The 22,099-nt window shown below is 36.6% G+C and overlaps 1 long non-coding RNA gene across 2 annotated transcripts in view; it reads left to right on the forward strand.

The window, feature by feature from the left end:
* LOC139591273 (uncharacterized) overlaps nt 1-22,099 on the forward strand; it is a 232,737-nt gene that overhangs the window by 104,710 nt on the left and 105,928 nt on the right. For both annotated transcript variants that reach the window (XR_011679594.1, XR_011679595.1), the window contains exon 3: nt 5,192-5,269. This is a non-coding gene — a long non-coding RNA (uncharacterized lncRNA). The remainder of the gene's footprint in view (nt 1-5,191; nt 5,270-22,099) is intronic.

The raw sequence follows: 22,099 nt of genomic DNA on the forward strand, positions 1-22,099 counted from the left end.
TTAGCACTCAAGGCCAAATTCTGGTACTCATAAGAGGCTCTGTTTGTAGAAAGTTATTAATCATCTATTTCTTTATGCTTTGCAAAATGATAATACACAACTTCTAAGTAGCACAAGGTAACAAATAGCATGTTGTTCCCTATTCACTGCTAATATTTTTAAGCACATTCATTGTTCATGAGAGGTGGCAGACTGACAACCTTGCAGGATATTTGTTTTCTGTTATAAAGTGTAAGCAGGACTGTGGCAATACACTTGTTTTGCCCCAACAGTACACTTCTGAGGTGCTTACTTTAGTGATCACAGACACCTGTCATTTACATCAGTTTAAAGGAAATTAATCTGTGACTGTGCCATGCTGGATATAATATTAATTTGGCAAAGATGGTCTAGAAACAAATTTCAGAATTTTGCCCAGTCAGTGTATGTCTCTTGTCAACTGTAAAGACTTCATAAAGCCATCAACGAAAGCAAAAATTTGCAGTCTCTGTCCTTATTTTGTTATGGAGACCTAGTCTTTGACATTGATTTTGCTGCTCACCTCTTTGCTTCTACCTTGAAGGAAAGGCTGCCAGTACAGATTATCGAAACCAAACAGAAAAGATTTTAAGATTTAAAATAAGTAATAATGTTATGATATACTTATATGAAGATAAATTTCCTCACTCTAATAATAACCTCCCTGTGTTCAAAGTGGACTCTTTGTTCTGCAGTACTGCAGATAAGGCTTGCTTCAAGCAGGGTGAATCCCAGTGAGACAGCCATATAGCTGTGCTGTAGGGATATTCCAACCTTTATCTATGCCTCATGAGGTATTATTGGCCTTCACTTTATTACAACATGGCTCCACCTGAGTCAAACTTCAAAGTAGCACATTATTGTTTGAAAGAATAGAAAAGCCTTGCACAAAATGAAATAGCTTTACAGTTTTTCTCTCAATCTACTTTCTCCCTGAAAAAAATGAAACTTTGTTCTTCTGCCTTTTCTTTGTCCTTTCTTCCAATGTAAATGAGTAACAGACTAAATAGCAACATGCAAGAATGAACACTGTTGCTGCAGAAATGGTGGGTGGCTTCTGAGAGGGACAGATCAGATCAGATCAGCAGATACTGCCAATGCACATATTCAGACACAGGAGTTAATACAGCCTTCCCTTTTATAAACATAGACTGTTTCTACATAGAATCCTGTTAACCTTCTCTCAGAAGGTAGCCAGCAACCCATTCACAACACAGATTGGATGCTCCATAAGGAATACCTCTATGCCTGATTATTCATGATGCTTCCTGCATTGTGCATATTCAGGAAAGAGTAAAACCTGAGTCAAGATGAAATCCTCCCCAGCAAATTTGTTAGGTTTATCACTGGACCACAGAAAGACAGCCTCTGAGGAGGCTGAATCACACTCATCTGCTGTTTGAGCATCCTCAGTTTTCATTTGGAGATATATCTTGGCAGGACAACTTCACTTATGCTGAATTTCACAGCACTTTAGGTGAACAGCCCCTGCTATCAGAGTTCACATAGATATCTCTCAGTTAGCTGAACTAACTCTTTATTCCTCTCTGGTTAAACTATTTTTTAATAACCCAAATAATACTAGGATAAATGGAAGAAAATATAGATATATACCTTTCGTACATATTTCTTCAGGCTTTCTGAACTAAATCAATTTACAGCAGTGTATAAATTTTCTGTACTATAATCAATAATGCTTTAAAAAGTCAGCACTTTTTAGTGCTTAAGTAACTCAAAAAAACACTTCAAAAAACTACAAGAATGCTTGTAGAAAGCTGAACTTGGTGATTGCAGTCAGCCCAAGGAAAAAACAAAACATGTTTTGCTAGTTCAAAAAAAATATTTAAGGAATAGCATAACTAGGAGCAACAGAAAACTAGGTCTTGTGCAGTACACTGTTAAGTATAATGACTGACATAGGTACTCCCTGCACTGGGCATTTTAGATAGATGTGTGGCAAGCTCATAAATAAGTACACCAGGAACTCCATGCTATTAAAGACATGGATAAATCGTTTAATAGGGTTCCAAATATACACATCTGAGGCTTACTTTGCAATGTCCAACTGCAGAAGGCATATATTTTTTGTGGCATAATACTCTAGTATAAATTACACGTCAGTTAATTCCTATGGCCTCTAACATGCCAGTTCACAACCTGGTGTGAATTCACAGGGTTAAGCAGCAGCCATCGTGGGCTACTTTTTTTCTTCTGTTTCAATGCTCAGCCATGGTTTTGATCATGTCTCAAACACAGAATCATGTAGTATCTGTTTCAGCCTGCTTAGTTAATACTTTTAGCTAACTACTGCACTATAGTTAACTCCTGAGGAATGAAGGGGGTTATTCATCTTCCTTCTGTGAAAATACTACGGCAACTGATATCAGAACATATCTCTTAATCTAAAGCACCAAGGCTTGTGCAAACTTCTCAGGTTCAAATTCTTCTGAGCTAGATTTGCATCATGACATTTTTAGTAAATATGCATTCTTGGTCTACCTTTTCCCCCTACAGGTTGCAGAAAACACATTCTCATGACCTTGAGATCCAGTAGAACTCTCCAGAGTTGGATGAACTTCTGTACAAGAGTATGAATTGCCATGTTTCAGCTTAGGAAACATATTTTAGGAATGAAAACTTCAGCATACAACAATTTCTCACTGAATAGCACTTTCAGTCTAGGAGATCGAGCAATTTTTTTCTGTGAACTTCTGCCTAAATCCCATGGGTGACACTTTCTACATACTTCCATAGAAATTATTTTTTCACATAGACTTATAAGGTCACCACATAACTTTCAATATAAAAGTTCACATAAGAGGTTTCAGTATCTTTTTTTAAAGTTAAAGTTAGGATGACAAAGTTCTACTGTGAAATAGAGCAAGTTCATTCAAGTTAAACATTCAAATAAAAGCAAGTTCTGCAACCAAACAGAAGGAAAGGTAGAAAATTCTGTTTTATATAAGAATTGTAGGCAATCCTGGTCTCTGCACGCTTTCTTCAAGTCACTGCTGAATATTATTCTGATGTATGTAGAAGACTGATTATTTTATTGAAGTAATTAATCAAGTAATGACTACACTTGTGTGTTCAATTATAGTCTTTATGGTTGATTAATCTTTATAATACATGTCATTACTGACTCTATTTTTTTCCACCCAGGGCAAAGAAGGCCAATGTAAAAAATGAGAAGATAGCTATAACAAACTTGTACATTTAGAAGGGAAGGTAACAATGTTAAAGACACATTTTTCAGTGTCAGAAATATTGGTTTGCTTACTGAAGCTGAAAAATAAAATGCACACTTGCTAAACATAAAATTCCTTTGCAGTAACACCAGCTTGCTTTTTAGATGTTAGGAAGCAGGAGCTTTAATAGGAAAGAAAGAAAAGGAAGGAAGGAAGGAAGGAAGGAAGGAAGGAAGGAAGGAAGGAAGGAAGGAAGGAAGGAAGGAAGGAAGGAAGGAAAAGAAAGAAAGAGAGAAAGAGAGAAAGAGAGAGAGAAAGAGAGAAAGAGAGAAAGAAAGAAAGAAAGAAAGAAAGAAAGAAAGAAAGAAAGAAAGAAAGAAAGAAAGAAAGAAAAAGAAAGAAAGAAAGAAAGAAAGAAAGAAAGAAAGAAAGAAAGAAAGAAAGAAAAAGAAAGAAAGAAAGAAAGAAAGAAAGAAAGAAAGAAAGAAAGAAAGAAAGAAAGAAAGAAAGAAAGAAAGAAAGAAAGAAAGAAAGAAAGAAAGAAAGAAAGAAAGAAAGAAAGAAAGAAAAGTTTCTTTTTACTATCTGGTTTTACATTATCCATATCAGTTTTGGTAGCTTTTATAAAGGTGAGGCAACATTTTCTTGATCAAATGGTGGACTTGTGGATATAGAAGAAAAGTAGCATGCAGATACCACCACTTTCACAAGTGCAAAAGAAAAGAGAAAACTTTCCCACCAACACAGCCAAGATGGAAAAAAAGGAGTGTAAGTTGAAGAAGCCATGATGCTAAAGTCACTGTCTTCTTCTACCTGCCACTGAACAGATAAGGAGATAGCTGAGACAAATTTTGTACTACTTTGCTACCCTTACCTTGCACTCATTTATACCTCTCCCTGTTGATGTGAAGCACATCCATGTGTTAGCTTGAGTTCTAGCCCATCTTGTTTCTAACTGAAGTCAAATTCATAGGTACAGATAACTTAATTTGACTAATGGCCACGGGAATATGGGTTGAAATCTGCATAAACACAACTCATCCAACATCATCACCTATCCATACTGCAGCCACAAATTTCACTTCCTTCCAATGTTTTCCCTCTAGTCCCCATAGCTTTCCAGGTCAGTGAAAGGCATCTATAAATTTTAGCTCTAACATCTATTCTAAGAAGTGCCAGGTAACTGAGGCAATTCAGACTGTCCAGCAACAATTTGGCAACAAGTAATTAGACTTCAAGGAAAAATGTTTGCTGCTGTTTTAAACCCCTATCTCCACCATACAACTCAAATACTATTATCAGGTGCCCTCTCTTCTCCCTACCAATTTAGTAAGAAGATTAAAAAAAGGGAAAAAAAATCAGTCCACAGTATAATGTATTATCAGACAGTCTCCCCATACAAACATTTCAGGAAGCTGTGTTATTTTTGTGCTTAAGATGGGCTAGTATCTGCTATACATGCAATTCCTGAAAGAAAAAAATTAAGCATTTCACAATGGATGAAGATTTAATACTTAATTAAGTAACTAATCAAGATTCCTTCAGTTAGAATCATGCACTCTTTCATGGAGAAGCATTTTTATAGGGGAATGAAATTTGGGTTGACTGAACACTGTGAATTGTGTTGGAGCTCCGGAGTCCTTCAGAGCCTTCAGGGCATCCAGACACTTCTGTGTGTCTCTGGGAATATCTGTGGCCTTACCAAAGACAAAGACTCAATTTCCTCCCACCCAACCTTCCACAATAGCATTCTGTGAGGCACAATTTTTGCTATGTGGGTACATACACTGGTATCTTCATTTCATTTGTGCTCTATATTGTATAGAGATGATCATCTCCCATATTGATATAGTGTTACCCTGTGGTTACATTTAACATGGAGTGGTACCCAAGAGAATTAGGCCCAGAGAGAAGTCACATTTCCTCAGGAAACCTCTGATAAATGGCTGAATGAAATTGTAACCTGTCTGTGCCTTTATTTGTAGATGTACATGTGTAGCCTGATCCATGCTGTGATAATGAACACTGATGGATGAATCAAATATTTTCTTCTGCTAGCAAAGGTGAGTAAGATGCCATCCCTCCTTCTCATCACAGATTAATTCTCTGCAAATACACATGAGTTGTGTGATACCTGAGAGGTGTTCAAAGTTTCGCTCTAAATCAGGAGCATATCAAGTGTATTGTACAACATGCAACAGGCTCCAAAACTTCCTGGGATAATCAAGGCACCAAAGGCAGGCTGAATTATCACATTAGAGGTACCCCATCTTTTCCTGAGTTCCCTCTCTGCCACACTTCATAGTCTCATTTTCATCAAGGGGAAGAGATTGTCACCAATCCGTGTGCTCATGACCAAGTTTGGCCAGCACATCCATCTGAGTGTTCTAAAGAGTCAACAGAGAATGTAGGGTATTAGTAAGAGATTTGTAGGATCTTTTAAGAGACCTAGACAGCTTCAGACCTCAGGCTAAAGACCTGCAGCCTAGTCCCAAGCCAAAGATTATTATGGCTCCAGAATGAATGAATATTTCACAGCTCCTTTCAAAACACTCTATAATTCCTCTCCTAGAAAGCTGTGCTTTAGCATCTGCCAACTTAAGAGTCGAGGGGATTCTGTCTTCCCCAAACTTGCATCTCCTGTGCAAACACACTGCTGTTCTGTCTGCCAAGTCAGTATAGTGCCTAACAATGACCATTTCAAGGGACAATTATTTTCAGCTCAGGAAGCTGTTAGCCAAACAGAAGGTTTACAAGCTAAAAAGACATAATAACAAACGAGCAGGTATTCACCAAAGCAGAATTATTGGCCTCAAAATTGAAGCATGCTGCTGTCACAACCTGTAAACAGTAATGGCTGAATCTACCCTGAGATTTACAATGTATTGTATTTACTATTGGAAAAGAAAGATAACTTCAAAGTATTAAGTTAGAAAAGTTACTTCTTCAAAGTGACACCCTGGTGTTGATAAGTGTTCTCCACCTATGACAAAAATTGTGTTTATTCAGCTTACCGGTCAAAATTAATATTGTTCTCAGACCTACAGGATCAGTGAAGCTTATGGAGAGGAAAACAAACAAACAAAAAAAATACCCAGTATCCTTCTGCTTCATAAATTATAAACAACAACAACCTGATAATAAAAACTGTGTGATCAGGGTTGTCTTCATGTTGGCAGTTTCAGAATGACAATAGATAGAGCCAAGAAGACAGTAGAGTTTGATTTTCATAAAGTAGTCTGGCCCTCCAGGGCTAAGAATAGCAGAAAAAAAATGAAAAAATAATGTGTAGTTTTGCTGGTAAACTAAGCATGACAAGGAAATAGTATAGGATGAATGCAACCTCAAAATGTTACATCTATCTATATACCTATCTTAATGCATCATTTTCTTCTATAAAGAAGAAGGTCCTTGCCAGCCTCTGTCTGACAGACTAGGTATTGAATTCCTACAATTTTGAAGACTGCTTCTTTCATACTCAGAATTTCCTCTGCAATGTAATACATAGTTTTAATGATAGATTAAGTCATTGTACAGAAACGTCTCACTATTTGACAGTATTTGATTTGTTGAGGTTTTCTTTCAGTTATGGCAACTCAAATTTCTTTTACACAATTGGGATTCATTTGTTAAAGGTGTCCAGCAAAATCACAATTGTTTCATTCGACAGATACTAGCATACTGTGAAAATGAAGGTGCTAGTGAATGTCCCTTAAAATATGAGCTCCATTACTTTTGCAGTGTGCAGATTAAGGTTCTACCTATATTGCTTCTTGGGGTTAACTGTGAGGTCATCCTCCAACTGCATTCTTTGCTTTTCCCCCTATCTGTAGTGAACTTAGAGCCTATACCTATATCTTTCATATGATACTCTCTTATTTCCATAGCAGGACACATCTGCAGTGTGCAGATTCCTTGCACACTAGCAAAACACAGCACTTTCCCCAAAAGTCTGCTTTTTCCTCCATGTTTGCTTATGCCTATGGATAACAGAGAGGAAAGGGGTTACAGAGGAACAGAAAACAGAGAATCTGGGATAATGGTGGCAGAGATTTTATGCTGAAGACTACTCAGCACTGGTACTTTTAAAACAATAGGGCTGTGTAAGGAATTGGGTTTGATCTCATGCCCAGGATTTAACTTCTAAGCTCCAAGGAGACAGAGTGAATCAGTGTGTTTACTTCTGGGAGATGAGCATATAAGTTTAAGATGTAAAGATGATGATGATGATGATGGCTTTGTTCCAGAGGATATATTCTTAGCTCTCTCTTAATTCAAATATGAAACTCGCTTTGACTTCATTTGCATGAATAAGAGCATGAGAGACATTTACAATAGGAGCAGTAATTTGCATCTAAGCATATGGATGCTCATATTCATAACTTATGTGACTTTTATGGCTGATGGTTTCTTAAATAAACAGTGCTAGCATCTAGCTACTGTCTGAAATTTTTAATTTTATATTTCTTAATATGTCTAGGTATTCTGGCTATAGAGAAAACCCTGAAAATCTTTCAATATCTAAGTATTCCAGCACACACTAAATATTCTAGGAATAAAAAGAAGACCAGATTTACAAAATATACTTTGTGGTTCACTGTCCCTCAGCCCCCACACTGTTTTTAAAACAAAGCCCAGTAAAGTGATATGCTACTGATATACACACTCAAGGAATGCAAAGGTGAACATTTCTGTCACTTCTGCCACAATGCATCCTGAACAAGCACAGGATGGGTCCCCAAGGCTGACCACTGTTGTTCTTTCCTAGAATCTTTGCCATCTTCCTTGCTGCTTTCTGTCTTATGATGTAAAACTTCATCACCTCCCTTTATGTCTCTCTCATAATGCCCATGATGTCATGATACTAAGTTCTGGTAATGCAGCTAAAATAAAATTATCATATTTTGTGTATTCATGTCATTTATTTACCAAAGTGTGTTCACACAAGCATGAAAATATATCTTTTCTTCCCACTGACTCAATTAATCTCTTCATTTCACATTATCAAAGTTCTATTTCTTGCAAGTTTTGAGCATAACAAAGACGGAGAAAAAAACAACAACAAAAACCCAACCCAAGATATTTAAAGCTTCTGAAATACTCCTAAAAATTTACTCCAACTAGAATAGAAATTTGGGCAGTTATAGCATATTTCAGTACACTTATATAGACTGCTCACTCCCTTAAACACTTGTCAGACCTGGGCATCTCACTGTCATCACTTCTTCTTTATTCCTTTATATTTACCATCAGAAATACCATGAATAATGCAAACAACAAGGTCATCTCACTGAAAATGCTGAGTTATTTAAAGTCTACTGCAGTAATCCTCTTCTTCCAGAAAGAAGATTTTGTCATTATTAGTGTCAACGATAGGTCCCCTGAATATAAGACTTCATCAATGTCAATTAAACTCTATGACCTTCAGTAAAAGAGTAGAGTCAAAGTTAATTCGAATGCTAAAAGATATAATTCCTTTCATCATTTAAACACTAGTTTTATTTAAAATTAATTTTTTCATATGATAAAAGTAATGATCAATAATATCAGAAAATTCTCTGATGAATTAAAGTACTAGACTTTGAATAACTGTAAATTATTTGTTGTCTTTTTCCAGATTAACAAAGATTAACTGCAGGTACCTGTCTAATTAACCTCTAAATGATTATTTGAATGCATTATAGTAAAATGTTTGACAAAACTATAATTCTTTATTGCAATAATTAAATGTTTTTTCAGAACTAAAAATAATTTATGCTTTTATGAGCAATGCTATTTAAGTCATACCAAATTTCAGGCACTTTGTACAAGACTTTGCTATAATTTCAGACATAAACCAGGTTTATGAAAACTGTCTTGGTTTTGGTACTTTCTTCATAGTAGCTAGTATGGGGCTGTGTTTTGGATTTGTGCTGTGGAAACTGTTTATAGTTCAGGGCTTTTTTAGTTCCTGCTGAGCAGGGCTTGCACAGCATCAAGGCCTTTTCTGCTCCTCACCCCACCAACACTGGGAGTGCACAAGAAGTTGGGAGGGGACACAGCCAGGACAGCTGATCCCAATGACCAAAGGGACATCCCACACCACGTGGTGTCATGCTCAGTATGTAAAGCAGGCAAAGAAGAAGGAAGAGGAGGATATTCAGAGAGATAACTTCTAGGCAAGAATGAGTTAATGAATTATAGATTTGAGATGAGGATGTTTGTCAGCCTAGATTTGGAAGACAATTCCTACAACCAAGATAATAGTTGTTATTTCACAACTAATTTTAATATGCCTGCATTAATTTTGGTTTTGTTTATTTTTTTCCTAAACTGTCTTTACATTTTTCTCTGTCCTTTTAAAATTGTTTAGAAGCCTTTATTTCATATAAAATTCTTCCACCTGGTTTGAAATTTCCAACTTAGATTTAGCTATTCTCCAAGGAAGAGGAAGGTGATATTTTTGAAATGCCCCAGCTATGAAGTAAGAAATGATCTGAGGAAGAAGTTAGATTCAGATATACTGATTTCTTAAAACCTATTTCCAGAAAAAACAAGAAGGAAAAATAACTGAAGATATCTATCTATATCTATATCTACATCATCTATATCTATATCATCTATATCATCATCTAATCTATATCTATATCTGCATCTAATCTCTCTAAATATAGATATAGGTATAGATAGATATAGATATAGATAAATATCTATATACATATATATGGATATGTATATATATATTTTAAGTTCTCATCATTTCTTCATAAGATAAGATGTGAATGCTATTTTAATCATGAAAAAATATTGTTCACTGTTATATTTTCTTTGTGCTCCTTCCTCATATACTGACATTTCAGCCTACCATCTCTCTGTTTCTGTTTCTGTTTCTATATAAAACTTTACATGACATTTAAAAACACAGCATAGATAACAGCTGTAACTGCAACTTACACCATAAAAACAAGGCAGCAGAACCTACCACATGGAAGTGCACAAATTCTTTTTGTGAAAAAATCTGAAGTGCATATCTAATGACCAAAAGCAGGACAAAACCTGTGCTACCGTTATTTCCAGAAAGGGCAAAAGTAGCAGTTAGAAAGAGGCACTGAATGACTGAAGCAAGAAAGCTGCTGAAATGAACCCTGCTTATCAGCACAGGATCTGACAATAACACAGGTCACTATTGGGCCTGTTTACAAAGACCTGCCATTAAGTGAATACAAGGCTTTTGATCATTTAATTTGAACAATTAGGATTAATGTGCACATGCATAAACTCTGAAGCTCACATGTAGGAAAGATTTGCTTTGGGATTAAACATTTCCCAGACCTGTAGGAAAGAATGCTGTGCTCTGTACAGCTATAATGGGTTTCTGAAAGCTTGGCCAACCACGGGAAAGTGGTTGTTAAATTTGTTAAAATAAGGATTTATTGACCAATAATGCAGATGTCTACCTCTTATCTGGCCACCTCAGGCTTCCTTTATGCTCACTCAAAAGAAAGTAGTATTCCTATAGAGTAATTCTTCTGAGTGTGGATGTCTAAAATAAAGCAAATGACTCATTCCCCAAAAATACGTATTTTGTTCTTCTTTCACAAAGGAACCCAAAGGTATCTAAGAGACAAATCTCTACGTGTTTCTATCATTCTAAATGTCTAAACTAGGTGAGATGACATCATCACCTTGTCTGTCTGGCTAGGTGAAAACTGCTATGGCTCTGGTATTATTAGCACCTACAAGAAGGAATAAACAATTTATGTCTCAGTTAATGAAAGGATATATTTAAAGAGGAGAGAGTTGAGTTTAGATCATGTTCCAAAATTGTGAAAAATGTAAGATATCCTGGGTTTAGGATCTATTCCCAGGATGCAGCCTGAAAAATTAAAGGTTGGATGACAGCAATGCTCCTTGGCTAGGAATACTATGAAGTACATGGAAAATTATTGCCATAATTATATAGAAGCTTGATAGCAGCATCACAAGAAGAGAAAAATTCAGAGATAACTCTGAATTTTTAGACAGACATAAGCATCAAGTTTCCTTTCTTTTCTATTATTTTCCCTTCCCTATTCATCCTTTCCTTACATTTTTCTGGATTTTTTATTTATGTATTTCTATTTGCTTTCAGCTTAATTTAATTCACAGCAGGAAATGCTTGGGATAAGCAGCTGAATCCTAAGGTCATCCATTCCTTTGAACTGTTAGTCACTGCTGTTGTTTGAAATGACAATCCCCAAATATTTGTTTCCAGGGCTGCCTGAAGTGTTCTGTGTCTTTAACAGCTTGCACAGGATAACTTGAGTGATGGGCCAGCTCTCCTGTACACCCTCTTGGACAATTAAGATCCATTGAAGTGGTATTTACTGGCAAAATTACTCTGAATTGATAAGCATGTTAATTCTTACAGCCAGTTCTGAGAATCACAGAATGCTAAGGTGTTGGAATGGACCTTAGGGATCATGTAGTCCCAAACCCCCTGCCATGGGCAGGGACACCTCCCTCTGGACCAGATTGCTCAAAGCCTTATCCAGACCATTCACTGTGAGACACTGGTCGCAGATATTTGCCCAGGGTATGTTCCTTCTAGACATTGTGCAGTTCTGTTGCCATGACACACAGCGAGATACAGGCAGAGGCTAGCCAGCTCTTGCTGTGTCCTCTATCATATTTCTGCAAATTAACCCTTAGACATATATATCTGACATGTTTCTACCAAGCAGATTTTGCAGTTTTGGCAGAAGATTTTTGAAGTGGCAGCTTCAGCCAAAACTAGCCTTTGATTGCCAGCTGACTAAATGACATTAGAAGGGCAGAAGAGAAGTAGGTGCTACCTAAGGCAGAGAAGAATCCTTCTCTTGGAAGAGTTTTTGCTGTGCAGCACCACTTTTGAGCTCAAGAAACAAGCTCTGGCTAGCTGGAAAGGAAAGCACTGTCCTCCTAGAATTATCCTGCAAAATTACAAGTGGGAGAAAATCCCAACATTTTCCTGGACATTAGAGCAGGGCTCATTCCAGAGCTGAAAAAAATCTGTTTTCAAAGTTTGGAGTAAGAACACCTATAGTTGCTGTGTTTAAATATATATATCTCTATGTATACAAAGTATTCTTAGAGTGGGAACTCCCAGGGCTGGAGCACCAAGACGGCATTTTGACAGGTTGGGGTAAAAGGAGCCTAATTTCCTTCTGCTGAGGACTTCATTGTCCAGCTGAAAGGACCTGAGACGTTGGAGACTGCTGACAAACTACTGCTCCAAGAATGGTATGTCTTCCTATACAGAAGCACAGGGAGAAGTGGTCAGTGTGCCTGACAAACAAAGTGACCCATGGGCTGGTGAAAACAAACACAACCTGTCTGCATGAGAGCATTTAAACACAGGTGACAGCCACTCACTGCTGACACACCCAGACTCATGTGGTAAGCAGCACATGGATACCACTCCTGGTGGAAACATTTTAAACCCATATTAAACATAATAGAGCAGTTTAAGTTGTATTAAACTGTCAATCATTTCAACACCATTCAATTTTTTAAGGCAGAAGAAATGAGAGAGGAAAAACAGAGAAGTAGAAGCAATTGCTTCTAAATATTTTAATAACTTTTATTTCTTTTAAGGACAACATGAGCTCAAGAAGAGAAAGATCTGTTACTCAAACTATAAGTTTCCATTTACAGGAACATAACAAAGAACAATGAAAAAATCTGTAAAGACAGCAATTTTTAATACTCCATTGCATAGACAAATAGTGGTTGGTATTCTTGTCATAAGCATTTTATTTATTTTACTGTTTCTAGTGTTCAATAAAGGACAAAGACAATATGCCTTACAAAACATAAAAAAACTTCTACATGAGCCCTTTTAGTGTGACAGTTAAGCTACACAGACAGACATTCTTTTATTCAGATTTTTTTTTCTTCCCCCCTACAACTTTGCCACAAGAATATATGTATCTTTATTACAGGACATGTGAGATACAGGCAGAAGATTCATCTAATCAAGTGGCTGAAAATGAATTGACTGAACACTAGAAACCACTACTTTTTTAAGAAAGGAGAATTATGCTGCCAAAGTCATTTGTCATTTTACTCTTGCTACAAATGTTTGGGGGGTTAACAGTCTTTAGTTTAAACGTATTCACATTACATTTTTAGTTTTAATTTCCTGAATGTTCTCTGGTAATGAGATTACCCTATTGCATGTTTTCTAGGCAGATATCTTGTCTGCTACCTAGCAAATCCTATTATTTCTTGCTTTTCATCCAAGACATATTACTGTGTTTATTGCCTTAGCAAGAGAATGGCAATTCAGATTCTGAAATTGATAGGTGTGTGCACAGGTAGTATTGCAGACTTTGCCCTCTGCTCTGTGTCATAGTAAGCTTACTTTTCTTATGGGATGGGAAGGAAATGACTGTAAACATCATGGGCTTTTTCCCCCTCTTCTTTAAACTTCAAGGTTAGGATTCTCAAATAAACATTAGACTGGAGTATGGATAGAGTGCTTAAAAAATAGTATTACATTTTTACAGCAGTCTTTGAGAGAGGTTTTGAAAAACAGTAATATAATTCTACTGAGATCATGGAAGTTTTACTTGCAGTGAAACCATATTTTTGTTCTTGCCAAAGGACAGTCCTTTCCAGGCTATGGCCCACACTGGTTGATATCTGATTTAACCATATTGATAACTTGAGAGTGAACATTCAGTGTAGTTCAGGAATGTGGATGCAGCTGCATTTTATGTCAAATTAACCATTGTACATGGCATAGATTTTATGCTGGCTTCATGCCAGTTGTGAGACAATGAGTGATATCTTCTCCAGAATCAAGCTAGAGCTAAGATTCTGGACAATACCTGATTCTGCATAAAGTGTATAAGTTTAAGTAAATTCTTTTTTCTTTCTTTTCTTTTCTTTTCTTTTCTTTTCTTTTCTTTTCTTTTCTTTTCTTTTCTTTTTCTTTTTTTTTTTTTTGGTGTTAGTTTTTCTGTACTGTTGATCCCATAGTCAGTTTATACCAGATCACCCTTTAGCAGCCCATAAATTCAGTTTTTATATATTCTGTAGCAGGAATCTAACATTATTTCATCACAGACTCAGAAACACACTTCTAAGAGCAGTAAGAAAAGGAGAGACTGATTCCTTCTTTCCTCTGCAGAATGGTAATGTATATTAGTTTAATTATTTACCAGAGGAGCTTTGCAATAATTCCACTGGAAGGCAAATTCTATACTTTATCTGATAAGCAATAATTAATATTGTCAAGCAAATGAGTATATTCAGAGCCAATAAAAATCTCAGCCACCAGTATGAGGATGTTGTTTTCTCAGAGTTCCCAAAGTTGATTACCAGCCTTCATCAGACAAAAAAAAAGGTTGCTCATATTAATTTAGTTGGCTGGAATGCAGAAGTCTAACAACCTTGCAATGAGAGACTGGATTTATTGATTCATCCTAAATACTTCTTCTGGAACAAAAGTCCTCTATATATGTCTTCAACAGTCAGTCCAGGCATGAAAAACCAGTAAAATATTTCTGTCTTCTGTGTTTTTGGCATAGCATAACTGAAGCTGGTGTTCGCTAGAATAGGCAGTAATTTTAATATGCTTTATATAGTAGTATCTTTATATGTCTGCGTGTGTTACAGCAGATATATGGTGCACTCTGTTTGCTTGCATATCTTGAGCATGCATAGGTCTCAAGTTTATTACAAACATTAGGGTATTGTGCAAGTTGCTGCTTTTAATACCTTCTAAATACAAGTTAATATACAAGAAGGCTGCATTTATATACTGTTTTTTTTCCTGAGAATGTCAAATCAAATTGAAAAGTCTAGGTAATAAAAATTGTTCCTCTCTTTTCATACACAGGAAAAATGTTATGGGATAGACCAAATGACCCAGTCTCAAACGATATTCTTTATGCTTAAAGCGCTTCATGGCATAAGCCCAGCATAGCTAATAGATGACCTGCAGTTCCAAGATAAAGATCTCAGTCATAAACTTTCTCCTCCACTGCAGTAGAACCTTCTACCATAAAGATATAGCTCACCTGTATAAGACAAGACATTCAGCGGGTAGGTGGTTCAAAACCATGAAATAGTTTCTCCTAAGAATAAGGGCCATCATAAACCTCAATGTCTTCTGTAACTGTAAGAAACCTTTTTCTTCATTTGCCTTGAACACCCTTTAGCAGCATTTCCACTGGAGGGAAAAAAAAAGACCCCAATCAAAATATATTTCAAAATACTGAACTCATACTTCTCAAGGAAAGAAAGGTAGAAAAAGAATGCAGTACACATGGCAACCACAAACCTAATTGCTAATGGACCTTTAAAGAACTTGGATCCTTTGGGAATATAATTTGCCCTAAACTAAAGGACAAAGTCATGACTGCAAAGTTTTGGTTTCAAAATTCACTGGAGTGACTATTTCAGGATGTTTATATATTGTCACAGGGATTCAGTAGGAATTAAATGTACCTCTTGAGTCCCTCCAAAGGGATCAGCTCTGGATCTACTATATTTCCCAGAAGCTGAGCACTATACATGAGCTGATTAGTGACATCTAGCCTCAAAGACACAGGGGGGGTGGCTCTAGAGTGACAAAAGTGAAATTATTAGTCTTTACTTCCAGTATTACATTGATTCCAAGAAGGTGAAAACCCAAATTCAGGAAGATATTTAATTTGCTACTTCACATCTAGATTTCCACCCTAGTGAGATGGAAAGTTAGGAGCCAAATAAGAACTAGTCTTGCAGCATTTGAGCCTCAGACACAGTCAGCAAAAAGTGGTTGTATTTTAGCTGGTCATTACTTTCCCCTGATAAACTGTTAATGCCAATGCAGTTTCTCCTAGTCCCCTTCAGTACAAAGTCAAATGTATTTGTTTTATCTGCTGCTGCAACTAACTTCTGACCTCACTCTTATATGCATGTTTTATTTTGCACACTGAGTAGTTCCACTGATCTGCATCAGCATTTCAGAGATAAGATATGGCCTGAGAAACAAAACTACCCTCAAATTTATCATATTTTCTTTCTTTCCTTAAATAATTCAAGTGATATAACTTTTTAGATTAGGGATAGTTCCATGAATGCACACACATAATATCATGGCACTTTTCCAATGAGGAAGAGAAGAACACAAAGGTGAGGATGAAGTCCCAATGTGAATATCAATGACCATGCATTTTCTTAACAGCTGATTCATCAGAGGAACAATCATACTTCATCAGATGACACTAACAGACACTGCAATTTTGAGAGTCTACTTCACTAAATCAATGTCTTAGCAACACCATGATGAAGCTGCTTTTGTTTGTTTGTTTGTTTGTTTGTTCAGGTTGTTTAGGGGTTTTTTTTCTGTTGTTTTTGATGGAGTTTTTTTGAGTTTTCTTTTTCTTTAGTAAATGTGATCATGTCCGTCTTAGAGCTTGTATTAATTCAGGGAAAAAATAAATACATACTTTCTTTTTTAAAGAAAAATAAACCCACATCCCAAACTGATTCAACTACCCCAGAACTTCTGTCCTCCCTCAAACAGGTAGTTTCCTGAAAAACATACATAGCAAAATACTTTAAAATTTATTGTACACCAAGTTGAAGTAAGTCAACCATTATATGCTCAAAATCTAATTAAAATATTTTCATATGTCTTAAACGTTTATTTCATTATATGGCTTATTTTATTGTGGGTCACTCCAACTTTGTTAGTGCTCTCTCTCAGCACTGACATAATCTTAACAAATATTTTTTCCTGATAGAAAATTTCTCCAATGACAAGAAAAGAAAAAAAAAAAAAAAAGGGCTGCTCCAAAAAGAAAAAAAGAAAAAAAAAAAAACCAAACATATACTCATGAATGCAATATTATGGTTTGATATTATGCTGGTTTTGCAATGATTAATTTTTGGTGAAGAGGGGAAAAAAATCAGCCATGCAAGTAATTCTCTGTGAAGAGCTGCTAGCAGCTTCCTCTGTGCTTGGCAGAACCAATAGCTGGTTAGCTCTGAGAACTGGCACATTGGAGCTGAGATTCTTCTGCAAGCCATGGTGAGGACTACAATACAACAAACTCTTTCCTGTAATTCATTAAGTGCATGGGGGTATGCAGTGTTCACTCGCAGCCCATGAGGAAAAGGCACTCATGCTGTGATCTGGTGGCTTGAGCAGAGAAAGAGAGAACTCTTGCTTTCAGAGGTAGAAGAAGAAGACCCTTGTTTATATACTAGAACAGCTCATCCTTAAAAACTGCACCCCAGAAAGGCCTGTGAAAAGCAGTTGTGGGAAGAGTGCAAGCAATGGGAGGAACTTCACACTGAGAGCAGGTTACAGGCGGACTATTAGCCATGAAAATTGAAACCATGTTGGAAAAGTTCACAGAGAACTGTTTCCTATAGGAAGACCCCATGGCATAGCAAAAGAAATTCCTATCCTTAAGCGAATTGAAGAAAAATCTTCAGTAGCACACACTAAAAATCCCGTATTTTGTTTCCCTGAGCTGTCAGTGGGAAGGAAAGAAGGTCTGGGGAGGGGGGTGGAAAGGTGTTCTAAAGGCTTATTTTAGTACTCATTATCTTATTTAAATTATTTTAATAAATTTTACCCTTATACCTTTTAAAGTTTTGAACTTGTTTTGCCCTTAAATTACTTTCTCCTAATCTTTACCTCACCCCATGAGTATTCTTTTCCCTTTCTCTGCTTAACTATAGCCAAAGAGGGTGAATATATTATTTTCATAGATGCACTGATATTTGGCCAGCATCAACCCATCACAGGTATCCATAGCACTGAGTTCTTTATTGTGTTCTTGTCAAAGAGAGGCCATTTGTCCATTCATAGAAGTCTTGCAAGATTAACAATGCCGTGTCTTTTTCTGTATTTATCTGACACATCCCCTTGTTCTTACCCCAGCTAATTGCTAGTGCCTTTCAGGGTGGTATATCACTGCTACTCCTGAAAGCTTTTTTACTTTTTAACACAACATTTTTTGTTACATGAAGCCAAATACAGGATTGTTTATCAAGGCAAAGGTATTCCAGATCACTGACTTGGAGGAATGCTGTATTATACTCTTAAATATTATACTCTCAAAAATTATTATCCTCTTAAAAATATTATACTCTTCAAAATTATTCCTCTGTGTTTATTTTTGTTTCGTCATCCCAAAATGATGATGACTGATGCTATTTTGAGACCTCTCTCCATAATTTTTCAAAAGTATTGGGATTCCTTGATTTTCTAGTCAACTGGAAGCTGGAAAATTTTGTCCCAGTTTTTGAAAAGGATAAGAAGACCCTGCTAATTACAGGCCTGTAAGTCTCACTTCAGTGCCTGGTAAAATTATGGAGAAAGTTTTTCTGGAAATTACAAGAAGTTATGATAAACAGCTAAGAGGTAACACAAACGTGTCATTTCCAGCACAGGTTGATGTCCTGCTTAACCAACTTAATTCCTTTTATATGATGAGGACACCCACCTAGCTGACCAAGAAAAGCTGGTAGATGGGGTGGTCTGGGATTTTAGCAAGGTTTGGATACTGTCTCCCACAGTATACTTCTGGGAAAAATGTGTCATGTACTAGTCCATAGACAAATTCATAATAGATTGAGTGAACAATTGGCTGTCAGATTATGTTCAAAGGATTATAGTAAGTGGGGTTACATCAGGCTGGCTCCCAGTGGGCTTCCCCGGGGCTCAATTTTAGGGACAGTGCTCTTTAATGTTTTTACAAATGATCTGGATGCAGGAGTCAAGTGTACAGGAAGCAAGTTTGCTGATGATACTGAACTAGGAAGAGCTATGAACTTCCCAAAAGTAGGGAGGCCTTAGAGACACCTTTATAGACTCAAGAGTTGGGCAATCACCAACCATATGAAATTTAAGAGCAAGTGCCAGATTCTACACCTTGGATGGAATAATCAGGTTTATATGTACAAACTGGGTGACAACAGGCTGAAAAGCTGCCTCATGAAAAGGGACTGGAGGGTCCTGGCTGATGGAAAGTTGAACATGAGTCAGCAGTGCCCTGGCAGCCAGGAGAGGCAAGCCTGTCCTGGGGTGTATCAGGGACAGCATCACCAGCCAGGCAAGGGAGGGGATTGTCCCCTCTACTCTGCACTGGGGCAACTTCACCTCGAGTGCTGGGGCAGTTTTGGGTGCCACAGTATAAGGAGAACATCAATCATCAAAGCATGTCCAGAAAAGCACAACTGAGATGATGAAAAGTCTTGAGGGCAAGACTTAGGAGAAGCGACTGAGGTCACTTGGCTTGATAAGCTTGGAGAAGTGAAAACTGAGGTGTGACCCCACCATAGTCTACAACTTTCTCAAGCGGCAGAGTAGGGGATGCTGATCTCCTCTGTTGGGTGACTGACAATAAGACATGAGGGGAGGAAATGAAGTACATCAAGGGAAGTTCAGATTGGACATTAGATAAAGGTTTTTCACTGGGACGGTCAATGGTCTCTGGAACAGGCTCCCAGCAGAATGATCACAGCCCCAAGTCTGTTAGAGTTCAGAGTGTCTGGATGATGTTCTTAGCCATGCGGTTTAGTGTTAAGTAGACTTGTAAGGAGTAGAAAATTGGATGTTATGATCCCTTTCAAACTGAGATAGTCTGTGATTCTATGATCTGTGCAAATCTCTGAATCATTACTTGCTGATACAATAAAATTATGGCAGGTTATGTGCAAACTTGAACCAGGGAATATTTTTTTCTGTTGTTTTAAACACCTTATACTGAATTACCAACACAATCTTTTTTTTTTTCTATTATGTTTTGCCTAGTTTACAATTTTAAAGTATTTCTCTAAATGCTTGAAAATTAATTCAAAATAAGGGAACCATTAGTGTTTGCAACACTAATTGATGCAGTTAGTTTTCTTTTTCCCTGGGCCCTATCTCTGCCTGCATGGCTGTTCTTCTCATTCCCAGGGCCAGTATTACATAAAAATAAACCTTTTATTAAAAAATAAAATCAGGTTTCTAACAGTTATGTTCAGGGAAAGAAAAAAATTGAAAATACACTTGCACAGTTATTCTATAAAACAGATTTTTTAAAAAAGGTAACAAAGAATATTATGCTTGACACTAGTGTGTTTGGTTGTTGGTTTGTTGTTGTGTTGGTTTTTTTTTGGGGGGGGGAGGAGCAGGGAGGAGGGTGTGTGGGGGGAGTCTGAGCTTCTGAGTGACTCAATATTTCCAGTTAAGAAACTATGACTGCTCTGAAGACACAGCTTCTGTCTTGCCTTATTGCAACATATAGTTTAAATCATTTTTACCAGTTTTGTTTCACATAGTTGCAAATGATTCAGCTTTATCCTTCTGAATTCAGACTATTTTCAGTCTTACACAATACTCTCATTTTTTGATTGTTTTTCCAATCAGCAAAGTTGTTTGACAAAAATATCTTCCCTTGCCTTTATGACACATAAAATGATGGAACATTTCTGTACCTTATCTTGATTCAGTCACCTCAAACATTAATAAGAGCAATGTAAATGAATTTCCGTCATTGCCTTTTTATTTTTCCTAAGAAACCACAAGGGATTGAGTGCATCTTGACTGTTCCTTTTGCTCTATAATAATATTACTTTCACCTATCTAGACTGTTTTAGATGTAAATTCTTGTTTATAATAAATAGTGGAGGAAATAGTAAAAGATACCTAGTACATTTCAGAGGAGTTATTTTATGATGAGTTTTAGAGCAAAAACAGTATTTCACCAGAGCTTTACATCATATTTGTTTAAAATGTCCTTGCTCTATTCATAATAAGTTCATGCAAGCTTTTATATAGTTAAAAATTATTTTTCATTAATATAAAGTTGAAATTTACATTTACATGAAAATATAATTTTATGTTTTAATTTCCCATTAAGAAATACCTAAAACTGGTTCAGTATTTTCATTTAAATTCAGATTCTGATTTTTCTATTTCTTAATGAAAAGAAAAATCATAACTACTTCTGATGTGTCACTGGTATGTAGCACATGGATTGAAATAAGCTTTGCATTAAATTTCCATAAAGTAAAAAAGAAGTCAGTCAAGGACCTAGACCTGCAAATATCATCGGAGTTTGAAGGATTAAATCCCTATCTTGGTTTGCTGTTTGAGCTCAAAATTTAATGGAAATTTTCAGATTTTAAAAATGTGCTCAGTGAAGTATATAAGGTATATAATTAAAAAGGAGATATTTGTGAATGGCAGGACCCAAAGTTCTGTCACTGGCCTAATTTTTTGGGTTTTTTTTTAAATAAAACCTGATGTTAATATGCTGACTGTAGCTTTGACTTATCCGAAGGTGAGTTTAGCATCAGTAACTAACTATGTACAATGTAACTTGCCTTTGCAAAGTCAAAGTAAGGCTTGGGACGGCTGACCAGTTTACCATGTGCAGTTTTCCCTCCAAGGACATGCTACAAACATGTTTTTTTTTTTTAGCTATTCAGCTTCTGAGTTCCCAGAGTAGACACCAGAGCACTTTATAGTAAACAAACAGATGCCCTGGTTTTCCTTAAATTCAGGCTTGCATAGGACAGCAGTGCTAATTCAAGCCAGTTTGCACAATGTTCAGCCAGGACTGACAAACGTAACCATACCACACCCAGCAATCCCCATCTGATATTGAGAGACTGCATTGTCTAAATTCAGTGATCTCTGCTTCCATAACAATTCTCCTCCTACTTCTTCTTTATCTGTGTTGTGGTTAACCTCACCATGCCACTGCTCAGCTGCTCCTCTCCTCTATTTTGATGGCATGGGGAGGTGACTGGGAAAAAAAGGTAGAAACTCATGGGTTGAGAGATGGTAATTTTCATAATTGGAAAAATTAAAATATAATAATTATTATTGTAATGAAAAGGAGAGAGAGAGAGAAGAATAAACCACAAGAAAATCGAGTCACATACAATGCAAT

This window comes from Agelaius tricolor, unplaced genomic scaffold, assembly GCF_023055355.1.
Source record: "Agelaius tricolor isolate 1412-34295 unplaced genomic scaffold, bAgeTri1.0.p SCAF_6, whole genome shotgun sequence".
Lineage (NCBI taxonomy): Eukaryota > Metazoa > Chordata > Aves > Passeriformes > Icteridae > Agelaius > Agelaius tricolor.